We start from the raw sequence: 17385 nt of genomic DNA, 5'->3' as shown, positions 1-17385 counted from the left end.
ACTACCTCCTCCGTTGCCTTTCTGACAGCCACGAGCATTCTCTTCCCATGTACGCAAGCGTCCGATCGCCTCCGTTATGGTCATGTCGTCGATGTCGTAAAGCTGCTCGAGCGTGCCGATGAAGTACGTGAATTTATCAGTCACTGAACTGAAAAATTTCTCCACAATCTCGGTCTCATCGAGCTTTGCACCAAGCACGCGGGTCTCTCCCACCAAAGTAGTAAGACGCATGGCATAGTCGTTCACCGATTCAGTTTCCTCCATCTGCAACTTGTGAAATTGACGCTTCAGCACTTGTGCCCGAGCCTTGGTGACGCGATCTTCTCCGATCCTCATCTCCTTGAGTGCGTTCCACGCCTCTCTTGCCGTCTCGAACTCTGCCAATGTCATGAGCACGGAATCTGGCACAGACTGGGCTATGGCGGCCATGGCACCTTCGTCGCGCTCCTCCTCGACGTCGTCGTCCGTGATGGCCTGCCACACTCGAAGAGATCGGAGAATAATCTTCATCTTCACCGCCCACGCGCCGTAGTTGGCGTCGGTGAGCATCGGGTACTGGATGGGGATGTTGCGATGCGCCTGGACGTTGGCGCCGCCCGTTCCTCCACCACTGGTTGCTGACTTGCCGCCCTTCTTCATCTTGTCGCCGTTCTTGTTCGCCTTGGCACCGTCCTTACCGGACTTGACCGACTCAGTGTCGTTGTCCGTCATCGTAGATCGTTGATCGTCGAGGCTCTAGATACCAATTGTTGGCTTTTGAACTCTAGATCAATTCACGAGAGAGCAGCAGCACACGCTAGTTCAAAGCTAGCAAGCTAGTAGGCTAATAGCTAGATGGATCCTTCCACTACGTAGGATTAGTACATGTATGCACGTACGTAGCAGCACGCCTCCGGCGAGACGCACGCAGACGAGAACACGAGCACACGCGATTGGATTGCTAGAGGACCGTCTCGGTCCTGTCGTTTATTTCTTGCTTTGATCTGATATTACAAGAGCTGGGGTAGGCGCATATATATATATATATATATATATATATATATATATATATATATATATATATATATATATATATATATATATATATATATATATATATATATATATATATATATATATATATATATATATGCTAAGCATAGGCTAGTGCTAATCCTATTCGGTTTGCAATACTATTAATCCTACTTCGTTTGCAATACTAACCAAATTAGGACACACGTGTACGTTTAGACTGCAACTAGGTTAATTACTATAACAACCACACACACGTGGACGAGTGGAGATGGCAAACACGAACCCATTATAGTCGGGATCATACATCAGCCCTTGAAGGCTGTGGGAGACAATGTCGTCTTCCTCGAGCGGTTTTCCTGCAACATCTAGTTCATCGGTAATCCCCTTCATCTTGGTGAAGTAGGCAGCAACAGAGAGGTCACCCCTTGCTTGTGTTCCGGATCGCTGAGCGAAGTGGATCCACGCCCTAGATTGCGAAGAGAAGCTCTGGAGCAGTGCTTGTGAGATGCTTGCAGTGGTTGTGAAGGAAAGAGAAGCTAGCAGGAACGTTAGCACCTGTTGATCTTGCGTAACGCAAACGGCATATTCAAGGTTTGGGTTGGAGATGATCTCCTTCTTCCATGCGACTTCCGCCTCGACGAGAAGAACAGCAGCTGGTCGTTTGATCGAGCCGTCGATGTACCCCATCATACCATCCGCCCGGATGTGAGGGAGTACTTGCGCCTTCCATACGAGGAAGTTCTCATGGGTGAGTTTTTTCGTGGTGGTGTGGCCAAGTGATGCGAGCGAGGGAGCGGCCATGACGATGAGTAAGGAGAAAGATGGCATAACCTAGATGTGATGAAAGAGAGAAGCTCTGATTACGATGTGAAAGCAGCGTAGAAGCGTCTGCAACTAAGTAGGGACGCGTGCGTATTGTAAAGGTCGAAGCCATTCCGAAACCGCGAATACAAAGGGGTAGGTGTCGTGGATTGATCTCCAAGCTACACAAGAGAATCAATCTAAACAACATATCCTGGATTATAACAACCACACACACGTATCCTAATGCTATACGGTTTATAATATACCGTATGACGCACGTACATGATGTTTAACACAGGCACTGATGAGAGGGCACCCACACCCTGAAGCCCGAGGATTTGGATCACATGATTCACATCAACTAGGCTTTAGCAACGACGGCGCAGATCAAAACGAGGGACGGGCGACCACTCTGCCGAACCGGCTGCGGCAAGCCCCCTGGCGCTTGTGTCCTTGACCGGCAAGCAGTGAAGCAGGGACGACGCGCCGTCCGCGAAGTTGGTGTAACCGATCGGGTATTTCCGTGCGTGGTCCAGTCCGGACGGTGCCGGTTGATGGGCACGGCCGGGCAACAAGAAGGAATTGTGTATGGCGACAGCTGCTCATGCGTGGTGACCCGATAGACGGAGCGCGACGCGCGGCCGGCCACTTCGGGCTTTGTCTGCTTCCAATCACTCCCTTCTTCACATGCTCGTGCACCATCGCCTTTGACGCGGATCGCACTACCAGGTCCATATGAGTCCAGAAGCGACAAGCGGTGGCTTCACTTGGAGATGTTTCTTTCTGTTTATGGAGTTCTCTCGTCTCTGACGCTCCTACTAATCAAATGCGGTGTTTGGTTTCTACTTCCTCCGTTTCTAAATATAAGACCTTTTAAAAATTGCATTATAAACTAAATATGGATGTACATACCTTTTAGAGATATTCTAGAGTGTAGATTCACTCATTTTGCTCCGTACGTAGATTTCTAATAAAACCTCTAAAAGGTCTTATAATTTGAAACGGATGAAGTAGAAAATATAGCCCACTGGAATTACTATGAAGTTTCTTTATAGTATCGGAGAAAGTAATCGAGTAAGCGTGAAGGCGAATGCAGCACCAGCTCCAATGACAGTGTCGGTGTTAGGTTTTTCTTCTTTTACTCGGATGAAAGCTCGAAAGAAAAAAAAAAGAGGGGCACTGAGGTGAAACTAGAGTCAATGCAAATGGTGGATGTAGCGGGCGGGCAAAGGCAACTGGTGATAGTCCCACATGTGGAAGAGGAGGGTCGGATAGAGGAAGGGACGGGATATAGGGAAGGGATGAGAATGGATGGTAAAAGAGTAGGGTCGTGATAACGCCCATAGCGTATGAAAGGACCAACAACAGTTTCGGTTGTATTTACATAAATGTATTTTGTAGTACTAGCAAAAGGACCCGCGTTGCAACGGGAAAAAGAATATCACGCACTCTTAATTAACAGAAAGTGCTCTATAATTTGAGCATTTGTAGCTACGATCCAAACAAAAATCTTAGCCTACAAAAACATAGTTCAAGATTCCACGGGTCTTCTATTTAAATACGACTTGAATGTAGATTTAATACGTACAAAGAAATGGCCAAGTGATCTTTGATTTCGTCTCTAATCTTGATTTTGCTGAGATGTTCATCCATAATCCAAATTAATGACGGTATGAAAGAAAGCCGGGTAATGCATTATTGATTAAGATTGCATCCTAGATAATATTTTTAAAATTATTAACAGGTAAAATAACATCATATTCAGATCCTACATATTTTTCTAATCAAAATTTATATATAACATGTTAATTTTGGAGTTACGGTTTAGAAGATATGAGTATTTAAAAAAAACATTTAATATGTACCACAGGTTTAATGTCAGAAACATCAAGGGATTTTTCATAAAACAGTATCACGAAATAATAATACCTATTTTCTTTATTAATAGTTATAGCAAAAGGGTCCGTGAGTTGCAACGAAAGAAAAATAATTATAATCTTCAAGGATGCTGATTATATTACGTCCTTCAACTTTTAGGACATTTCTTGAAATGCATGAACATTTTTTGAATTAGCAAACAATTTTTAAATTGCACTTAAAAAATAATACACAAACTTTTTCCTTAAAATCATGGACTTTTATTATTTTCACCAACATTGTTCTCAAAATTATGAACATTTTTCTGAATATTGGAATACTTTTACAAATATCCCGAGCATTTTTTGAATTCACAAACATTTTATGTTTTCTTCAAAATTCTATTTCAAAATTATCAGTTTTATAAGGTGCAAAAGTTTTTCAAAAGTCGATATTATTTAAATTTAAGAAAATGGAACAGAAAATGAAAATAAAAAATGAGACTAAAAACAGAGGCACGAACTGTTTTTAAGATTTTTACACGGACTTTTGTTTAAAATTATTGACTTTTTTCATTTTACAGACATTTTTGAAAAATTTAAACATTTTTTTATATGCAAACATTTTTCAAAACTCCTGAGTAGTTTTTGAATTCTCGAAAAATTTATGTTTTTTTAGTATTTTATTTCAAAATTCTCATTTTCTTAAATTTAAGAAAATTTATTTGAAGTTCTAAATTATTTAAAGTAGAAAAAATGAAACTAAAAAGTAAAATAAAAAAACTAAACTGAAAGAACAGACGGCCACGCATGGGCCGGCCAAATAAGTGTGCTGCATCTTTTTCTAATACCCATAGCGTAATATAGGAGGTGCCTACATGGGCCGGCCCAGTCCGGAGATTTTACTGTTTGTAATGTTTTCTGTAACTTATAATTGGCAATTGTGGGTAATTTTCATCAACTTTATGGGCAATGTTAATGACGGACGACAGAAGCACTAATTGCTTTATTAGTAGGTAAAGATAGATCTAACCTTTTCTCACATTTTCGTCTTTTTATTGATTTTTTTAACACAAGTGTCTTTTCGCAGTGTAGAAAGGGCGTTTTCTCACTTCTATCCCTCTATTTGTTTGCCTTTTAGCATAATTACTTATTTGCTTGCTTGGCTGGTCCCAAGTCATGATCCTTCCCTTATAGAGTTGTTTTTCATGATTTAAAATAATTTATTAGAATAATTAGAGCTAAAAATTGAGGTCGTGTGTAGCTACCATCATGGTTAGCAAATTATTTCTGAAAAAGGAAGTATGTCATTAATTACTTTAAAAATGCATGGTCAGTAGCTTAAATTTGTCATGAATCATAAACTAAAATTGCCATGGTGAATTACCTAAATTTTTCATGATACATGCATTAAAATTTGTCATGGTCTCTACAAAAAATATTTTCCATGTCCAAAATACTTAAATTGCCATAGTTAAAATAATAAAAATGCCATGATCTATAAACTCAATTTGTCACGATGAATTACTAAAAAGTTCCATGATCCATGAATTAAATTTTTCATGGTTAATTATCAAAAGTTGCCATGGCCAGTTAATAAAAAATATCGTGAAAAGTAGTTGAAATACAATGGTAGCTTTAAATCTAGAAGAAAAAACTAGATGAAACATGTCGTGGCAACTTTATTGTAAACACTATGGCAACTTCAGTGTAAACCTCTAGCAACTTGTGCCCCTCCCCAAAAAAAAGTTGTCGAAACATATCAATATGGGATCTAGTTTTAAAGATATAACCGAGATGGATTTAATCGTGAAAAGAAATTTTAAATTGGTTTTTTTATTTAAGAGATAAAACATTTTTAAGTCCCAAAAACCAAAAATATTCTGGTGATGTCATATATTTGATGTGGCAAGATGGATGGTTATGAAGGCGTGTGGATCTTGTTGCCTCGTGCCACACGTGTGGGCGTTACTATTTCCCGAAAGAATAAGATCTAGGTTGTTATGGGCATTCTCACCCTCTAGCCACTCGCATAAATCCGAATTGTGCAGCCCGAACCTTTTGAAATCAGCCAACACACGTGTTCAGTGGCACCCCCCTACGTGCCCTTCTCTAATCCCGCCCTCCGAATTTCACTAGTGGGCTCACCTCACTTAAGAAAATCTCAACCAATTAGATCTAACCTCCCCGTTACCCCCCCCCCCCCCCACCCCCCGCCCCCGCGCGCGCGTAAACAACTCGTGAGTCTAGCATTGCTAGGGGGATCCGGACCGCTGCCGCATATGCCTTTGGCACCCGTGGCCCACCCAAAACCCTTCTCCGTCGCGTGCATTTCCGCCCGTCCGAGATGCCCACATTGACAAGTGCATTGAAGCGGTGCGTTGGCCGAGAGAGCGTTGCCTAGTGCATGCCTTCGTGAACTCACCTCCTCGCCGCTTACAAATCGTTGCAGATTGCCAGCCTTCCTTCATAAATCCCGTAGGTGTGCCGGGAAATCCCGCAGGTCTGGCAGATTGCAATTCGCGCTAAGTAGAGTATGTCAATCCCACAAGGAGCAGTGTTGCAGAGATAACTATCAACCCCATAGCTACATCGTCCCTTAAGTGGCTACGTTCACTCCTGGAGCTTTACCTGGAAATAATCTATTCGCCGATTGCTAGCAAAAACGATAATAATGGTGATTTTACCTACGCAGCCACACAAAGTTATAACCATAATTAAACAACGAATAAAGTAAAAGGGTGACGCTTCAGTCATAAGGGTGTTCTTGAGGTTTTTGCGGTCATCATTACCCGTATATTCTATGATGTTTCTCTTTGTGGGTGGAGTCGGTACATATACATGCATGCACGCGGCAGCCCCGTATCACATACGCCACCACCATTCTTTCCCACTCCGGTTACCAAACGGTGATTAAGTATAAAAAGGTCTCGTGGATGCACCTATAAGTAGTCTTCATTTACCCTCTCCCGCAAGAATCCGAGATGATGGGGTATAGGGCTTGTCACGCACCCACCTCCGCAACTAGCTGGTTCGCTCACAGTAGTAATCTTCCGTCCAAAATTAGCATATATTCGATGGTCGACTTCATCCAATATCAAGAAGCCTAGTACCATAAACATGTAAATAGGATATCATATCGTGCAAAACAATCGGTACTAGCACAAAACTAAAGTTCATATTATTCCCCCAAGAACCAGCTAAATTATTCAAACATGGTGATGTAGAACAAACAGATGGGGGACAAGTTCTAGCAAATTTTCCGAGCTGCCGCAAGGTCATATGGGCGGCTACGCTTTCATGGAAGGTTTTCATTCTCTGTCGACTTCGGGAGCTGTTTCGTATTATGTTCACCATTTTGTTCATCCGAACTCCGATTTTGACGTTCTTGGGCTCGTTGAATTGCTTGCAAAAGACCCGATGCATCCGAGGCCTTGAATTTGCAATTTAGACACTTTGATAAATGTAAAATCATCAAGCTCTCCAAAAGGCCTAGATCTAGTGCCTAGATCTTCTCTGGTTCGATTCCCAACTTGCTTATTTTGATGTCCCAAGTCCATGAACATGTCAACACACCTAAAATGACCACACAAAAAAGGAAGACTAATAAAACTAAATAAAAAATGGTGTGCAACGAACTTGGTCAAGAAGTAAATACTAGAACTTGGACATGAAGAAGTCCTAGATGGATTTTGGTACTAGAATATACTCTAAAAAGTATGGATAAGATTCACTCATCAACATATCCAAGCTTAAATTTTGCTCATCCTCGAGAAAAAAGGTTGATAGTGTAGGAGATATGCCCCAGAGGCAATAATTAAATGTTATTGTTTATCTCCATGTCCATAATTATGTTTATGTTCCATGCTACAACTGCTATGGTTCTCGAGTCTACATTAACCACGAGGCTCAGAGGAGGACTCATATGCATGTGTGGAATAACAAATAGTAAAATGTATTCCTTGTTAGACCTCTAAGACTAGCTCAAGTGGTGCATGATGGTTTTGTTTTCCTTATCATGGGCATGACTATGCCGACAATTTTGAGGGCACAATATTAGTAGAACACTTGTGTTGAATCAACCCGATTGATGTTATGCGGTAAGATACATTCGTCACAAGTTAATGGTTAATAACACAGATAAAGTTAACGTTTGCGTAATTCTTTAGACCATGAGAGTATCGAGTTCCTTCGTACTTGCTTCGTGAACTTTGGAGTTTGTTAAACATCATCTATAACAGGGTGGCTATTACGGCTCTTTACGGGTTCACGAAAAAGATGACAAGTAACTTGGTAGCTCAAGATTGGGATTTTTTTCCTCTAACGATGGAGAGATATTCTTGGCCCCTCTTGGTGTTTCGGTATCCATCATCGTCTGGTGAGACACAATGTGATTTGATCATAGGGATGCTGAAACACGGAAACGAGAAAAGAGAACAAAACCGGTAACGAGGTAGCTGGCATAATGGACAACTTGTTGATCCATGGGGATGCCGACAAGTCTCACCTTGGGTATTTGTATCATATCACAAAGCAACAGGAATAGCACACGACAAACTAATGGTTCACTTGAATATTTATTCGTGTGGGTATAGGGGTCAATATGGGTGTCCACGGCTCCGATGTTGATCATTGATCGGAAAATGTTCCGCTCATGTCTATACTTCACCGAACCTATAGGGTTGCATGCTTAAGGGTCATCTATATGTTGAATACTACACAGGGAGTCTGAGATAAAATCACAGGAAAAGTTTCGGGGACGACGGAAGAGTTCCGGAGAGAGAACACTCGAAGAGTTTCGGTAAAACCAAAAGTTGTTTTGAAGTAAACCATTAAGTCAAATTGGTTATGGCACACGCCTAGAAATTATTGGAGGGTACCAGAATTGTTGTGGTACCTTCTCATTTCCGGACTGCCGGAACTGCTTTGATTGCTTTCCACGTATGAAAATCATTGATCTGAAAACCTATCAACATGTCCAAAAATGTTTCAGAACATGTCCAGATTCGTATTTTCAAAGTGTTTTATCTCTTAAACCGTGCGTTCAAATTTCAAACTGTTTTCACTATTGGGTTCCTCGTGTCGAGATCTTCAAAACTAGATCCCGTATTGATAGGTTTTAACAAACTTTTTTTGCAAATAAACTAGAAGAAGAAAAACGGACAGAAAAACCATGTCTCTCGTGATAGGAAAAACAGAAAACATATATTTTTATTCATTTCCAAGAGGCACGACCGTGCCTCTCGCGAAAGCAAAATCGTGTCGCTTATGAAAAAATAGGAAAACATTTTTTTATCAAGATCCACGAGCGTGCCTATCGCAATAGCAAAATCGTGTCTCTCGCGAAATAAAACAGAAAATACGTTTTTTTTCGTTTCCAAGAGGCACGACCGTGCCTCCTGCGAAAGCAAAAAATCATGCATTTCACGAAATCAAAACTGTGCCTCTCGTAGAAAAAAGAAACAAAAAATACGTGTTTTTATTCACTTTCGAGAGGCACGCCCGTGCCTCTCATGAAATCAAAATCATGCTCTCGCAAAAAAAAAAATTAAAAAGCTTTTTTCGTTTCCGAAAGGAATGGTCGTGCCTCTCGCAAAAACAAAACCGTCCCTCTCACAAAAAAATAGAGAACGAGTTTTTTCAGGAACAAAAAAATAATTTTTCCGTCCAAAAGCTAAGAAAGACCGGTGAAAAACCAAAAAAAAATCCGATTCCAAATCAACAAAAACGCGTGTGAAAAAATAAAAATAAAAATAGAAAACAACTTTCAAAACTCGACACATGGTGACGACTGAGAGTGCGCTAAGTGAAGGCGTGTGAAAAAGATCATTGAGAGGCTCCCGAGGGGATGTTCCCTAACTAGTTGATTTTGGATTTGCCGTGGCGAAATGTCAATGCTACAAACAGGGTTGTTTGAGCAAAGGATGCAGTGGCCAGCCCAATTGCTAATGAAGCTTCTTTTTTCTCTATAGTATACTACCGGTTTTGCGAACCTTCTAAAAGGTTCTTAAACTGGGTTCTTTCTTGTTGGTTTTCACTACTGGTTTTTCCTTCTACTCTCTATTTCTGGTTTTTATGATTTTTTTTTCATTTTTCTATTTTCCTGTTTTTTTTTAAATATAATTCTAATATTGTTTAGAATTGCAAAAATGTTCTCTTTTTCCAAATTTGTTAACATTTTCCAAAAGTATTGTTATTCCTTAATTTTTCAGGAATTTCCAAAAATGTCCTTTTTGCAAAAAAATAATCTTTACAAATAAAAAAGTGTTCGCATAGAAATGTTTTCTTCACAACAAAAAATATGTTCACAAATTTCTTCTCATTGAGAAAAATTGTTCACGAATTTTATGAAATGTTCACATTTTCCTTTTTCAAGTGTTTTGAAAAAATGTTCCAGTTTCAAAAAATGTTCATAAATTCCAAAAAAAGTTCCCCTTTTTGTATTTTGTTCAGGATTTTAATGTTCATTTGTCCAACATTGATTTTGGAAAATTAAAAAATGTTCATCATTTTCAGAGAAATCGAGTTTAATTGTTCACCATTTTCATAAAACTGTTCAACTTTTGTTTTTTTAATAGTTTCGAAAAATGTTCATCTATTCCTATTTTAATACATAATTTGCTCACAAAATGTGAAAGTTTTCGCGTTTTGTAAAACATTTGTATTGTTTTGATTTCTTATTAACATGCAAAATAAATTATATTATTAAAAATTGTTCATGTTACAAAACAAATGCGCCCATGTTCTAATTAGTTCAGGAGGCATGAAAATGTTCCCTTTTGCAAATAAAACTTTAAATTTTTAAATTTTGTGCAGAAATTCCAATAATGTTCAGGAATTTCAGAAAAAATAACTTTTATTTTTTTCACAAATACAAGAAATCTTCATGTTTTGAAAATTTGTTCGCAAATTAATAAAATTGTTTGCATTTACATATTTTATTTATGATTTTCTACAAATGTTCCTCTTTTGAAAAAAAGTTACTGTTTAATAAAAATTGTTCATGATTTAGAGATTTGTTCAGATTTTCTATTCTTGTTCACAGATACAATAAATTTCTGTTTTTAAACTAGTTGAGTTTTCTGGAAAAAATGATGGATTTGAAAAGTGTTTGCATTTATAAAAATATTCTCTTTTTAAAAGCCAAAAAAGCACGTTCAAGATTCTAAAAGTTTCTAAAAGTTTAAAATATGTCGCAACCTTTTAGTTATTAGGGCCTCGCGCTGATTCATTGTGAGGGTCGGTCAGTAGCTCCCTTGGCTAGCAACACTCGTACACGATCTCCGTCCGTGCACGTGCGTCTTAGACTGCCCTGTGGCAGCCTTATTGGTTTCTTTCCTCTCTCTTGGGCGTGATTGTGCTGTGGCCCCAGCCTTTTTTCTCTCTTTGACCCATGTTTGATACTGGTTGATTGGATGCTTAATGTTTGCTTTACATATAAAGCGGGGCGAAAGCCTTTTTCGAGAGAGAGACTCGCACAGGAATACGAGGTCTTGTGATTGAATCCAAGCGAGCTGATATTTTTGAAAGTTTTAGCGCTACAATGCCAAAGCTAGTTTATAGTGGCCTGCTCGCGATAGCCTCTAACGGGCCGGCCCATTCGGGCTCGCCCTTGTGTGTCGCGACTCTGTTTGATGCAAAATGCGTCGAATAACAGGTGCCTATCTGGAACGGGAGCTCCTACCTGCCGCTCACTTCGGCAGGCAGCCCTGCGCCGTTTTTTCTCTATTACTCTTTCCTTCTCTGCTTATTTTCTTTTTTGGTTCTTTTTTTTCCTTTTTATATGAAGAGAAAACCTTTTTCGAATTTGAATAACAATTTTCAAAATTTGTGAACAAATCTGGAAGTGTGATCAATTTTTTAAAGCACGAACATTTTTTAAATCTTGTGAACAAAATTTTGAAAAGGACAATGTTTTTGGAAAATACTGAACAAATTTTTTAAGCACGAACATTTTTTGAATTTTGAGAAATAATTTTTAAACCGAGAACAATTTTAAAAAAATGAACAAATTTGGAAGCGTTATCAATTTTTTAAAGCACAGACATTTTTTGAATCTTGAGAAGAAAATTTGGAACAGGAGATTTTTTTTAAAAGCCCCGAACAAATTGAAAGTGCGGACAAATTTCTAAAGCACGAACATTTTTGGAAATTTGAGAACAAATTTTGAAAGTGAGTACAATTTTAAAAAAGTACAAAATTTGGAAGCAAGAACATTCTGTAATCCTGAGAATAAAAAATTGAAAAGGAGAACAATTTTGAAAAACACCGAACCAATTTGAAAGCGTTAGCAAATTTTTAATTCACATTTTTTTTTGCATTTTGAGAACAAATTTTCTAACCAAGAACCATTTTAAAAAATGTGAACAAATTTGGAAGCGTGAACAATTTTCTAAATACACGAACATTTCTTGAATCTTGAAATCAAAATTTTAAAAAGGAGAAATTGTTTGAAAACCCCAAACAAATTTGAACGAGCGAACACATTTTTAAAGAAAGAAATTTTTTTTGAATTTTGAGAATAAATTTTGAAACAGAGAACAATTTAAAAAATGAATGAATTTGGAAGCACGAAATTTTTTTAATTACACAATTTTTTTGGAAAACATAACCAGTTTCTTAGTCTATAAACAAATTTGAAAACAGGTTCATTTTACAAACATATAACACTTTTTTGGTAAGAAAGAACATTTTTCAAAATTTGTGAACAACTTTGGAAACGGGGACATTTTTTGAACTTATGTACACTTTTTTAAACAGGAATATTTTTTGAACTTACGTACATTTGTTGAAATAGCGAATAATTTTTAGAAAATTAAGAATATTTTCTAAACTTCCTGAACATTTTAAAGTCATGAATAATTTTAGAATTGGCGCAAAACATTTGAACAATTTTTCAGTTTGTGAATAATTTTTAAAAAAGAGAAACATCTTTAGTAAATCAGGAACATTTTTTGATAAAAATGTGGAAAGAAGAACAATTTTTTAAAAACTCTGAAAAATTTATTAAAATAGGAATATTTTTTTATAAATCAATATTTTATGAATACGAGAACAATTTTTAAAACACGATCATTTTTCAAAAGATGAACACATTTTGAAGCGGGAACATTTTTTGAAGCACGGACATTTAAATATAACCTGTGAATACGAGAAGTATTTTATAAATTCAAAAATAATAATATAAAATGTCAAACGGAAAAATAGAAAAAGGAAGAAGGAACAAAAGTGAAGCAAAAAATTTAAAAGGGAACAATTTCGTTTCTGAAAAAAGGAAAAGATTCAAAAATGACGAACATTTTTTGATAATGTCGGACATCTTTCTAGAATCCCGAACATTTTTTGAATCTAGGAATGTCTATGAAAAACGGCAAATATTTGAAATTTTGAACATTTTAATAAAATCAAGAACATTTTCTGAATTGCAGTATTTTTTTTCAAGCATGAACTTAGGTTAGAAAAATAACCATAGAAAAAAGGATAAAGAGAAACAGAAGAAGAAAACGAAAAAGGAAAAAAAGGGAAAAACAAAACTGAAAAAAGGACAAAAAAAAAGAAGCAAAAACCGAAACTGCGTGCAGATGGAGATGCGTCGGTCCAGTTTTGTAAAGCCCCTGTGCATTTCCCGACTATTTGACGCAAAGTGCTTCAAATAGGGTTTTCCATCTGGACCTCCCGCAATGCGTGAACTTCCTTATGTGTGGGGCCATGAATGCTATTTCTCGCATTAAGGGGTCCGAAGGATTTCTCGCTGCGAGCTTCAACAGTAACGGATCGGCCCAGTCTCCCACACCTAAAAAAAAGTGAAAAAAGGACGCAGCGGGGGAGATTTGAACTATCCTCTCAAAGGTACTCCCTTAGTTCCTAAATATAAGTCTTTCTAGAGGTTTCACTAGTGGACTACATACAGATGTATATAGATATACTTTAGAGTGTAGATTCACTCATTTTGCTCCGTATGTTGACCCCTAGTGAAATCTCTTAAAAGACTTATATTTAGGAACGGAGGGAGTAGATTCCAATGGTGAATTGGTGATGGCTAGGCTCGGGATTGAGCTGGGTTTTTTTTTGTCTGGGATGTTTCTTTTCTTTTTTCACCATATTATATTTTTTTCTTCGATTTTATTATTCATTTTCATTTGTTTTATTTTATTTCTTGGTTGGGTATTTTTCTTTGTTTCTTTTGTTTTACATTCTACATATTTTCATATGTCAATAAAACTTTTCTAGTACATGTTTAACATTTTCCAATAGGAATTGAACATTTTTATAATACATAGCCAGCATTTCTATTCACATTTTTCAAATGCTTTATTAACATTTCAAAAAATTCTAGATTATTTTTTTATATACATGGTCAACATTTCTTTGTACACACACATTATTTTTTTTTCCAATGCAACATCAACATTTTGCTAATACATGTTCAACATTTTTTCTATGAGCATTTAATTATTTCAAATTTTTTATTAATATTTTTCAAATGCATGGTCAACATATTTTTTATACACATTTAACAATTTTCAAATGCTTGATTAACAATTTTGAAATACTTGTTCAACAATTTTTAAATGCTTGATTAATACTTTCATATACATGATCAAATACTTTTATCATTTTGTTAATACATGGTCAACATTTCTATACACATTCAACCTTTTTGAAACGCTTTGATTAGCATTTTACAAATACACCCATTTTAAGTGTATGAGCAACATTTTGCACACACATTGTATATTTTTTTATACATTTTTCATAGCACGACCAGCATTTTTTTATTTTCACATTTAACATTTTTCAAATGCATGATCAACATTTTTCAAAACATTATGAAAAGTATATTTTGTAAAATACGTATATGTTTGTGGTTTTGGGAAGTGCAGACAAAAGTAAAGAAAAGGAAATCGAAAAAAAGAAAACAAAAGGTGAAACAAACAAACAAAAAAAGAGTCCGTGGTGTCGCACGATCTGGGCGGGCCCATCTAGGCCGCTGGCTTCATCGAAAGCAGACTCTGTCTCGCCCTCGGCGAGACATAGTCGCGCCCGTCCGGGGCGCTCTCGACTCAAGGCCTGCCCTACTTACATCATCCGAGTTGCTTCGCGGCCCACACAGGCCGTGCCCACCTGTAACGTCGACGTTTTGTGTGCCATCCAGGTTCGATGAATCCGGGCACAAGTCCACGTTCGATGAACCTGCCCTTTCACGAGTATTCAAAAAAAAAAAAAAAAAACCTGCCCTTTCATAGCATCCGGCCAATCAGCGCCACGAGCGACCAAATAAACGAACGAGCAGCAGGAAAACATTCCGACCTAGTACAGCCCCTCTTCTAATCACACACTGTCTTTTCGCCACAACCTCGGCTGTCTGCGTTGATCGGGTCAAATACCCAACTAATTACTCCTCGCGGAGCTGCGGCGCGACGCGCGTCGAGAACGAACGAGGTTGACGGGAGCTCGTTCGTGCTGCTGCTGTTGCTCTCCACGGAGCGCCGGGCGAGCGGCCTCGTGTCGTGGCGCTGCGTAGGTGGTGCTCTGCTCTCGCCCGGCGGCTCGGCACGGCCGTACGTACTCCTAATAAAAGGGAGTGAGAGGGAGATAGGAAAGCGATAGGATGGTTGGATTCCATGGTGGCTAGAGCTCCCGCGGCTGTTTTACTATACGCTTTTTAGGTGCAACCGCGAGGCAGCATCATGGCTGACCACGGGGGCGGGATCCTTCTGCGGAGGCACGGACGCCGCGGTCTCTGTGGCCGCGTACGGGAGATGCTCGCGTCGTGCTAGAGACCATCTTCAACCGGACCTCCTATGTACTCCGCTCTGGTATGTATGTCCGGTATGATGACCACGGAAGAAGAAATGTTGACATGATCAAATGCCGCGCGCGCACGAGTGCCGCCGTCTCCCTCACGCCGACCGTGTCGTCCTCGGCGCTTCCGGCCGTCTCCTGGAGCAGCCCCTGCATCTTCCTCATTTGTATATATGGCTGACACGGCGGACGAGTGGTACGTGCGATCCTGCTCTGTCCCGGAGGCATGCAGTGTGGACGGCCATATATAGCGCGGCATACATGGAGCTCCTCGAATTCGCCCGTGTCCACAACTAGCCAGACCACTGTGCTCCTACAAGTCAAGGAGTGCACCGAAGACCTGGAGCACAATGAGAGTTTCTTGGGTTTCTAGATGTCGGTATGCATTTCCATGTCGTGGTATGAAAGGATTAATTGGCACAGTAGAGGCACACGCAGTACGTGGCACGTAGCTGCCGCTTGAGGTCGAAAGGCGGGCGCTAATGGTAGGTGGTGTGGTCGCGTCGTGCCAGAGACCATCTTCAACCGAACCTCCTACTCCGATCTGGTATGTCTGGTATGATGACCACAGAAGAAGAAATGTTGACATGATCAACGCAAATAGTTATGGTGATCACACAAGAAGAAAGATGAGCATGTTCGCAACTTCAAGGGTTCGATAAAGGGTAGGATAGTTAACACCGGGATAAGAAAGGTTGATGCAGCCAACTGTCCTCTACCTTCAGAAATGCAAGGTTGCTCCAAGGATGCTTGCATGTTGTAAAGCTATAGATGTTGTTGATGAGTTTGTCCAGATGGGGAGAGCACATGCATGAGGCCGTGGAGAATTTTGTCTACATCTTGGTGAATGTGTTTCGATCGGAGTAACCGAAAGAATCAAAAGTCGAGGACACAAAAAAGTATATTGGCAATTGGAGCAGCAAGACGTTTTTCAGGTATCCTCCGTTCAATCGATTGCATATATTCACAAAGGAAAAACTGCTAGAAAAGGTTTGCACGAGCAATACCAAGATCATGGCAAAGAGAGCACCATAGTACTTGAAGTGCTGGCATCAACAGACTTGTGGATTTGGCATACTAGGTTCTCACAACAACATCAACATGCTTCCACTATTCAAAAGACTGTATGATGGAGATGTTTTGACATTACATTGCATTGGGCATGACTACAATATGGGGTACTAACTTACCAATGGTATCTATCCTTGGTGGATGGTGTTTGTGAAGACTACCTGATCCCTAACGTGACCAATAACATCTCTTTGCACGAATGCAACAAGGTGCTAGAGAGGATTTGGATAGGGCACTTGAAGAACCCCAATCTCGTTGGGATATTGTTCATGGAGTTGCAATGGTGTGGAAGACGGATATATCGTGTCGGTGACAACTCTTGTGCAATCTTACACAACATGATTGTGAAGTATGAGGATGAAGGAGCAACCCTCACACATGATTTTAATAAGTCGGAAGTACATGTCTGACGCATAACATGTCATGCACTTTCTAGAAATTCATTGACAACTTTGAGATATATACGCACACGTGCAACTACTCAAGACGGATGAGCGCAGGGCGGGGCGCCGTTGGGCGCCGTGGTGGCGTCGACGGATGATTGGACTGGCAAGGATGACGCGTATCTCTTTCTTGAAGATGGGTCAGTGGTTCGAGGATGATGGCGGCTGGTAAAACGTGTGCGTCAGGTGTGCGTTTTAGGTGTGCTGCACCGGCTGTTGTTCCCGATACGTTATGTGGATGAATTGGAAACTACACCGGTCTTAGATATGCGGAGTGAGAGCACTCCACCTTATCGAGTTTGTAGGTGTGAGTGGTGGCTTTGGATGGATTGATGTATATTCTTGTTAGACCTTTGTCGAATAATTAATAAGATGGCTGCATGCATCGATTG

Source organism: Hordeum vulgare, chromosome 5H (assembly GCF_904849725.1).
Source record: "Hordeum vulgare subsp. vulgare chromosome 5H, MorexV3_pseudomolecules_assembly, whole genome shotgun sequence".
Lineage (NCBI taxonomy): Eukaryota > Viridiplantae > Streptophyta > Magnoliopsida > Poales > Poaceae > Hordeum > Hordeum vulgare.
This window is presented reverse-complemented; position numbering follows the sequence as displayed.